Raw genomic sequence first — 9,347 nt, 5'->3', positions numbered from 1 at the left:
ATCATATTATCAGAAATGAAAATTTTGAATGTTTTGAATGGTGTAGAGACTCTTGGAGCAGCTTGCCTTGTAATGCCTGGGTTCCCATTGAATATATTGAGAGCTGCGATTCTCCTGTTGATCCTTGAAGGTGTTGTTGAATAACTAAAATTCTTATCTTTGGACAAAAGTTCGTTCACTGGCATCGTAGTAAGATCTTCTTGATTACTTTCTTCACTTTCAGAAGGGTACGGCGAGATTTGTTCATCATTTTCGGCTTCAGAAGGATCATCATCACAACTTTCAGAGTAGTCTTCGACATTATCATGTTCACTTTCATCGTCGGATGGTTTTGTCAGTAAATGTACAGCTTCATCAAGAGATATCATTTTTGACACGGTTTGAAGATTTGAGCTCCTATATATATAGGATTTTTGGATTCTTCTAGAATATTCTAGAAGCTTCAAGAATATATTCTAGATTATTCTAAATACTTCTGTGAAGTTTCTAAACTTTGGGCAAACTAGGTAATAATCAGGACCGTCTTAACTAATTGTTGGAGTAGAGTTATTATCCTAAATTTCGATCTTTTGAAAAGAAGTTGTAAAATTAATATATTTTTACTATAATTTGCTTTTTCGGTTGCCCAGGCCTGTTTTAGAATTATTCAGGAAATAAATAAAGTCATTTTTATGTTTTTTGATCTGGGGCCTAATAGGCCCCAAAATACCCTCAGTGGATGTTTTAAATTTTTTTTTAAATATTATTTCGCAAATGTCTGAAAAGTCAAAATATTATTGCTCCTTAAAATATAAAGGGATAAAGTCAGTTAATGGCAGTTTCATTTAAATACAAAATTATTAGCCTAATGTTTATAACCTTTCAAGTTGCTCTGGGACCTATTAGGCCCCACTTTTCGTAGGAGTGTTAATAGCGTATTAGATTATTGTATTAAGATATTACACTTTCACTCCAATGCACGAACGTATCGTTTATTCTTTTATAAATACAGTAAAATATTTTATGTTCTACAGTTATTATACAAACGTAAAATTATGCTTTTCAGTGTATTCTGATAGACTTACGACTATTTGTTTATTTGTAATAATTCTGTACGAAAAATTATACAACATGTGCTGAAGATTTTCATCTATCCAGTGACCACAGTTTGACCTTCTAGTTGTGGTCAGTGACGGAAGGAAGTTAACTTATTCCATTTTTTGTTTGATAATATTATATTTAATATTTTATTACGTCATAGCAACGACGCTTTATTTCTATTATTTAATAATGATAAAATAGATTCTTAAATAAAAGTTATTAATTCGTGATTAATAGGGCCTGGCATGGCCTAGCGCGTTAAGGCGTGCGCTTCGTAATTTGTAGGTCACGTGTTCGCGCCCGAGTCGCGCCAAACATGCTCGCCCTCCCAGCCGTGGGGGCGTTATAATGTGACGGTCAATCCCACTTTTCGTTGGTAAAAGAGTAGCCCAAGAGTTGGCGGTGGGTGGTGATGACTAGCTGCCTTCCCTCTGGTCTTACACTGCTAAATTAGGGACGGCTAGCACAGATAGCCCTTGAGTAGCTTTGTGCGAAATTCCAAAACAAACAAACAAATCGTGATTAATAATGTTTATCTTTCGAAGCAAAATAACAGTTTATTATGTAATAACGCTCTAACTAAACATACTTCATTGTAAAAAACAACAACAAATATTTCGGTATCTGGTAATTAAAGCGAGTTATTAAACAGCTGACATTCGAAACGAAATTAGTTCATATCCAATTTTAGGTACTATTTTCGGCAAATTTTATTTCAGAAGAATTAATCGATTTATAAATTTATTATCTAACAATTAAGATTAGTCATTTATCGCATAACAACGAAAGTTTGTAGGAAAGTGCAGTGAACAGTTTTTGCAGCAACTTATAAAGTCTGTTTGTTTGTTTGGAATTTCGCACAAAGCTACTCGAGGGCTATCTGTGCTAGCCGTCCCTAATTTAGCAGTGTAAGACTAGAGGGAAGGCAGCTAGTCATCACCACCCACCGCCAACTCTTGGGCTACTCTTTTACCAACGAATAGTGGGATTGACCGTCACATTATACGCCCCCACGGCTGGGAGGGCGAGCATGTTTAGCGCGACGCGGGCGCGAACCCGCGACCCTCGGATTACGAGTCGCACGCCTTACGCGCTTGGCCATGCCGGGCCGCAATTTATAAAACTACAATACGCAGAGACTTGTAGAAAATGTGATAAATACAGATTGTAGAGCGAAATAGGTTTGAAATTCTATGCCCTCAACCTGCAGAAATAAGGTTGAATTTGTGCGTTTATTACAAGAATTATATTCGTGTAAAAAAGTAGCAGACACCAGATTTTATTCGGTTTAAAGTTGATATATGTGTATACATACATATGTGAATTTGCAATCTCTTTATAGTAACCAAATTGCTGAAATGTACGCACTTTCTACAGTTGCTATTCCAACTCTATTGTTTCGCGTCTTTCCAAAATATGATTTCTGCGTGTGTATAGTTAGAGCTTAGAAAACAATAATGAACGTTTCGAGTAGATATATACACTTGAAGACAAGTAGAAATATTGTTATGATGAATCATATGCTATGTTTTTTATGAAGTGTGATTCCCTTATGTATTAAGGCTTCATACAAGACGAATATAGCATTGAGAATATTACCTTTTGGACCCCTTGTAATGCAGAACAATAGAATTTGGACGCACGATACCGCAGAACTTAACGTCTAGACGCCTGATAATGTAATACATTGTTACTCAGTGTTGAGTGATTAGTTTGGGTTTGTTTCCCGATTAAAAAAACTTACTGTGACAAGGTGGGAACTGGCAGAAACGTGTTTAGGTGTTATGCGTTAAATGAATTAATTTATATTTTCTGTGTAGCAGGGATTTCTAAACTGGAGGCAAGAACACCACGAGAAATAGATGTCCAGGGACCGATTTGTTGTGGAAAAGTAGATTCAGTCGAGATGTGTAATGTTTTAAGTTTTTTGTGATATAAAGTTTGAAAATCAAAATATATAGTTAAGACATGTAGTTAAGACACATTGCTAAAATATGTAGTTAAGACACATTGCTAAAACATGTAGTTAAGACACATTGCTAAAACATGTAGTTAAGACATGTAGCTGAAAAATGTTCAAATATGTGTTTAAGACATGTATATTTGAGATATAGTTAATACATGTAGTTAAGACATATGGTTCAGACATGTACTTAAGATATGTGGTTGAGACATAATTAAGATATGTAGGTAAGACGTATACTTAAGACATAGTTAAGACAGGTAGTTAAGACATATACTTAAGACATAATTAAGATATGTATTTAAGACATATAGTTGAAACGCATAGTTTAGACATGTAGTTGGGACATATAGTTAAGGAATGTAGTTAAGGCATATAGTTAGGACACGCAGTTGAGACATATAGTTGAGGCATGTATTTAAGACATTTAGTTGAGACATGTAGTTAAGGTCTGTAGTTAAGACATATAGTTAAGGTCTGCAGTTAAGACATATAGTTAAGACATGCAGTTGAGACACATAGTTGAGGCATGTATTTGAGACATGTAGTTAAGATCTGTAGTTAAGACATATAGTTAAGACATGCAGTTGAGACACATAGTTGAGGCATGTATTTGAGACATATAGTTGAGACATGTAGTTAAGATCTGTAGTTAAGACATACAGTTGAGACATATGGGTAAGACACGTAGTTATAACATTTAGTAAATTGGTTAAATGAACTAAAAACGAGTCTTCATTGGGATGATTTCCTATTTATAAATATTTTCACTCTAGTTTTCGATACTTTTAAATTCAGTTTTCTGACTCACGTTATACAAGAGTTAAGATTAAACGTTATGAAAACTGTCTAGAAATAGAACCACGCATCAACATTCTCTTTCATTTTATGGTGAAATTGAAATAGAAAGGCAAGGAAAAACCATGCCTGTATCTTACAGTTCGAGATGTACTTAAAACTACATCAATAACGTTGATTATTTTGTAATTATAATTTAAAATTAGGTGCGCTCCTTTTCGTATTATCCTGACGTACCTTTCAAAAAGTGTAGCACATGTGTTTTTATGGTCTGTTTAGTTTAATATTAGATTAGAACCAAGTCATTCTATTTCTCTGATTTCTAAAATTTAATGTTTGAAAGTACGAAGTTGAAGACTGAAGCATTTGTCAATTCCACTTCATCAAAATAACTTAGACAGGCTTTACGATACGATTAAGTGAATTAATATCCTGATGTTATTACATAAGTATATACTTTGTGCATGGGTACTCTCTTACCTTGTATGTCATTATTATTTTAAAGAAAAGTAGTTTTCCTCGAATATAACTAAACTAATATAATAGAATATTGTAATATTCACACTTTCATACCTTTCTAACATGTCTCTCGGTAAGAAAGTGGTAAGTTTTTTTATCACAATACTAAAATTAGGGGTTCGAGTCCCCTTGGTAGACACAGCAAATAACCCCAAGTAGGAAAACACAGAAACAGATACACCTTTTTTGCAGACTTTAATAACTGTTTGTTTCTTGTTAATCACCAGGCTACACAGAGGGCTATCTCTGCTCTGCTCACCACGAGTTTCTAAATCTGGTTTCTTTCAGTTTTAGTCCGCTGGCATATCGCTATGCTACTGAGGGGGGGGGCATTAAATGATAAAACAAAGGTAGTTGAAGATACTGATTTGAAGTTAGAGTATTTCCTACCTTTCGGTTGTTTTGGATATATCTATTTTTATTTCTTTATAAACGGAATAAACAACTATTGATTTCTGTTTATAAAAAAAATATATCTTATTTTTACAGAACGTCTTATAGTTTTGTTTTGTTTTTTAATTTCGCGCAGAGCTAATTTAGGGCTATCTGCGCTAGCCGTCCCTAATTTAGCAGTGTAAGACTAGAGGGAAGGCAGCTAGTCATCACCACCCACCGCCAACTCTTGGGCTGCACTTTTACCAACGAATAGTGGGATCGACCGTATCATTACAACGCCTCCACGCCTGTTTGATGCGACCAGGATTCGAACCCGCGAGTTACCAGTCAAACGCCTTAATACGCTTGGCCATGCCAGGCCGAATATTAGATTGTTGTTGTTTTGAATTAAGCACTAAGCTACACAAGGGGCTATCTGTGGTCTGCCCACCACGGGTATCGAAACCAGGTTTTTCGCATTGTAAGTCACAGACATGCCGCTGAACCACTGGAGGGGCTCTTATAGTTTTCTGAAACATGTTTTAGGTTGATGTTCATATCCTTAAGTGTATCATTTTAAAACAGTGCACGATATTAAAACTTGCGTGAGAAATGTGTATCACGCTGTGCTCTCTCTCTAACTCACTCGTGCAAGGATCGAATCACTTCAGTAAAAATAACTTGGTAAAACCAGTCGCTTAAGAGTTTCAACTTGGTATAAAGCAGGGTTGTACTTTAAGCACTACAGGTACACCATTGTATTACTGCAGTATTTATACACATATATATAGCTTTCAAGCAGAACACTTAAGCTCTCTATACTGCTAGTAATCTTAGGATACGTTTTATGATCTTAAACATCTCTTAAGCCTTCTGCTTAATAAATTTATCTATTTGTTATCATACTTGTTTGTTTTTACATATAATTCAGTGGAGTTAAAGCTGTTTCAAGTTAAGCAGAAAGCTGCACAATGAGCTTTTTGTGCTCTGCTCACCACGGTTGTAAGTTCACAGATAACGTTCTGTCACTTAGCAGAAATATAAGTACTTAAATATATATATATACATTTCTTTTAGAGAATGTTGCTTTTGTGGCAAGACGAAAACATTGAAGTTAATATCTTATTCAAAGGTAGCTAATTACAGTATTGTCATAAATAGCGCCCACAAAGACAGTGATTCACATTAACATATGTGTATTTCTAGGAGAGAAAAACAAGCTTTAACCTGTTCAGTGCCGTAGACGAGATAACTCGTTCAAGCCGATCGGTAACACGGTGCCACGGACGAGTTAATTCTTTCTCAATAATGCCTAACTTTAACACTAGATGCCAGCACCATACATGAATTTCACTTACTTAGTAGCAGCTGAACTACTTGGCAGTCAACAGGTTAAGCTTTATAGCCATAGCAAAAGTAATAGCCGTAGCAACGTGGGTAAGCAGTAGGGAAAATGTCCTTAGCAATAGGGGTAATCAGTGGGGAAAAGGTCTCTAGAAACAGTGTTAAAAAGTAGGGTAAATATCCCAAACAACGGGGGGTAAGCAGTGGGGAAATGCCCCTAGCAACAGGGGTAATCAGTGGAGAAAAGGTCCCTTGCAACAGGGGGTAAGCAAATGGTGAAATGTCCTACAAAGAGGTGTATTCCGTGGAGAAATGTCCTAGCAACGAAGGTAAACAGATGAGGAAATGTCTAAGCAACGGGAGGTAAGCAGTGGGGCAATTTCCCTAGCAACCAGGTATATTCAGTAAGAAATGTCCCTAGAAACGGAGTTAAACAGTGGGGAAATGTCTTTAGCAACAGGGGTAAGCAGTGGAAGAAATGTCCTAGCAATGGCGAGAAAGGAGTGTCCGAAATGACATTGGTAACGGGGGGGGTAAGCAGTGGGGAAAATTTCCGCAGCAAGGGGTATTCAATAAGGGAAATTTTCCTAGTAATGGTGGGTACGCAGTGAGGGAAATTTATATGGCAATAGTGAGTAAGCAGTGTGGGAAACGTCCCTAACAACGGGGGATCAGCAGTGGGGAAAATTTCCATAGCAACGGGGTGTAAGCAGTGGTGGAAATGTCCCTAACAACGGGGGTTAAGCAGTGGGGGAAAATTCCGTCGTAATTTTGGGGAAGCAGTGGGGGAAAAGTCCCTAGCAACGGTGGGTATGCAGTGTGGGAAATGTCTTTAGCAATGAGGTTGTAAGCAGTAGTGGAAATCTCCCAATCAACGAGGGGTAAGCAGCGTGGGAAATGCTCATAACAACGGAGGATAAGAAGAGTGTGAAATGTCCCTAGCAACGGGTGTAAATTGTTTCGGAAATATCCCTAGCAACGGGTGATAAGCAGGAGGAGAAATGTCCATTGCAACGAGGGGTTAGTAGTGGGGGAAATGTCTCTAGCAACGAAGGTAAGCAGTGTGGGAAATGTCCCTTGCAACCGAGGGTAATCAGTGTGTGAAATGTCCCTAGAAACGGGGGTAAGCAGTGCAAGAAATGTCCCAAGCAATAGGGTAATGGGTGAAAGATGACTATTAATCTTTACTTAAAATAGTACATTTTCTTTTGTTACACATAAGTTAACCAACTACATCATATACTTAACTGAAGATGCAATAAGTTCCAAGTTCTTTTACATGATTTATTTCAAATTATGTTCCAAACAGATGTTCCGACACCACAACTTGTAATCATAACCAGTTTTTAACCACATTGTTGTAAAATTTTAGATTTTTTGCAATTTAAGCAGTTTAGATTAGCACCATCTTGAGTCTTGTATACGTAATGATGCCAATAGGTTTGACAATTATCAACTTACTGGCTGTAATGGTTTCTTAACAAGTATAGCTATAGGATTTTACTAACGAAAACAAGTTTTGGTTTTTGTGTAAAGGTTTAACAAGTTGTAATCAGTCAGTGAAATTGAAGTTATTTATTCAGCATTACAGATTGATTTCCTTTAGACAAATTATTTAAACCCTAGTATTACCGATATACAGTATTGTGCAAAATTGTAAGGACAAAATCAGGGATTTGGTTTCAGGTTTATGTCAAGGAACATTGGAAGGTAAATCACAGGTGAAACATCAAAATGTTATTAATGTTCCTATTTATTACAACGGAAACTCAGTGGAAGTGTTGAGTTCAGTAAACATAATACAACAGAAACTCAGTGGAAGTGTTGAGTTCGGTAAACATAGTACAATAGAAACTCAGTAGAAGTGTTGAGTTCAGTGAACATAATACAACAGAAACTCAGTGGAAGTGTTGAGTTCAGTAAACATAATACAACAGAAACTCAGTGGAAGTGTTGAGTTCAGTAAACATAGTTTAAAAGAAACTCAGTGGAAGTGTTGAGTTCAATGAACATAGTTTAACAGAAACTCAGTGGAAGTGTTGAGTTTAATAAACATAGTTTAAAAGAAACTCAGTGGAAGTGTTGAGTTCAGTAAACATAATACAACAGAAACTCAGTGGAAGTGTTGAGTTCGGTAAACATAGTTTAACAGAAACTCAGTGGAAGTGTTGAGTTCAGTAAACATAGTTTAACAGAAACTCAGTGGAAGTGTTGAGTTCAGTAAACATAGTTTAACAGAAACTCAGGGGAAGTGTTGAGATCAGTAAACATAGTTTAACAGAAATTCAGTGGAAGTGTTGAGTTCAGTGAACATAGTTCAACAGAAACTCAGTGGAAGTGTTGAGTTCAATGAACATATTTTAACAGAATCTCAGTGGAAGTGTTGAGTTCAGTAAACACAGTTTAATGGAAACTCAGTGGAAGTGTTGAGTTCAGTAAACATAGTTTAACAGAAACTAAGTGGAAGTGTTGAGTTCAGTAAACATAGTTTAACAGAAACTCAGTGGAAGTGTTGAGTTCAGTAAACACAGTTTAACAGAAATTCAGTGGAAGTGTTGAGTTCAGTGAACATAGTTCAACAGAAACTCAGTGGAAGTGTTGAGTTCAATGAACATATTTTAAGAGAAACTCAGTGGAAGTGTTGAGTTCAGTATACATTGTTTAACAGAAATTCAGTGGAAGTGTTGAGTTCAGTAAACATAGTTTAACAGAAACTCAGTAGAGGTGTTGAGTTCGGTAAACATAGTACAATAGAAACTCAGTAGAAGTGTTGAGTTCAGTGAACATAGTTTAACAGAAACTCAGTGGAAGTGTTGAGTTTAATGAACATAACAGAAACTCAGTGAAAGTGTTGAGTTCAGTAAACATAATACAACAGAAACTCAGGGGAAGTGTTGAGCTCAGTAAACATAATACAACAGAAACTCAGTGGAAGTGTTGAGTTCAGAAAACATAATACAACAGAAACTCAGTAGAAGTGTTGAGTTCAGTAAACATAATACAACAGAAACTCAGTGGAAGTGTTGAGTTCAGTAAACATAGTTTAACAGAAACTCAGTGGAAGTGTTGAGTTCAATGAACATAGTTTAACAGAAACTCAGTGGAAGTGTTGAGTTTAATAAACATAGTTTAACAGAAACTCAGTGGAAGTGTTGAGCTCAGTAAACATAATACAACAGAAACTCAGTGGAAGTGTTGAGTTCAGTAAACATAGTTTAACAGAAACTCAGTGGAAGTGTTGAGTTCAGTAAACATAGTTTAACAGAAA

The 9,347-nt window shown here is 36.2% G+C and overlaps 1 long non-coding RNA gene across 1 annotated transcript in view; it reads left to right on the top strand.

Annotated features, from left to right (window-relative positions):
- Window positions 1-2,921: 2,921 nt before the first annotated feature.
- The window catches only part of LOC143242650 (uncharacterized), a 222,718-nt gene continuing 216,292 nt past the window's right edge, over window positions 2,922-9,347 (top strand). The window contains exon 1 of the long non-coding RNA XR_013023038.1: window positions 2,922-2,990. This is a non-coding gene — a long non-coding RNA (uncharacterized LOC143242650). The remainder of the gene's footprint in view (window positions 2,991-9,347) is intronic.

The sequence above is a fragment of the Tachypleus tridentatus genome, unplaced genomic scaffold, assembly GCF_004210375.1.
Source record: "Tachypleus tridentatus isolate NWPU-2018 unplaced genomic scaffold, ASM421037v1 Hic_cluster_2, whole genome shotgun sequence".
NCBI lineage: Eukaryota > Metazoa > Arthropoda > Merostomata > Xiphosura > Limulidae > Tachypleus > Tachypleus tridentatus.
The sequence above is the reverse complement of the archived record's forward strand: the minus strand, read 5'-3'. Positions and strand labels throughout refer to the sequence as shown.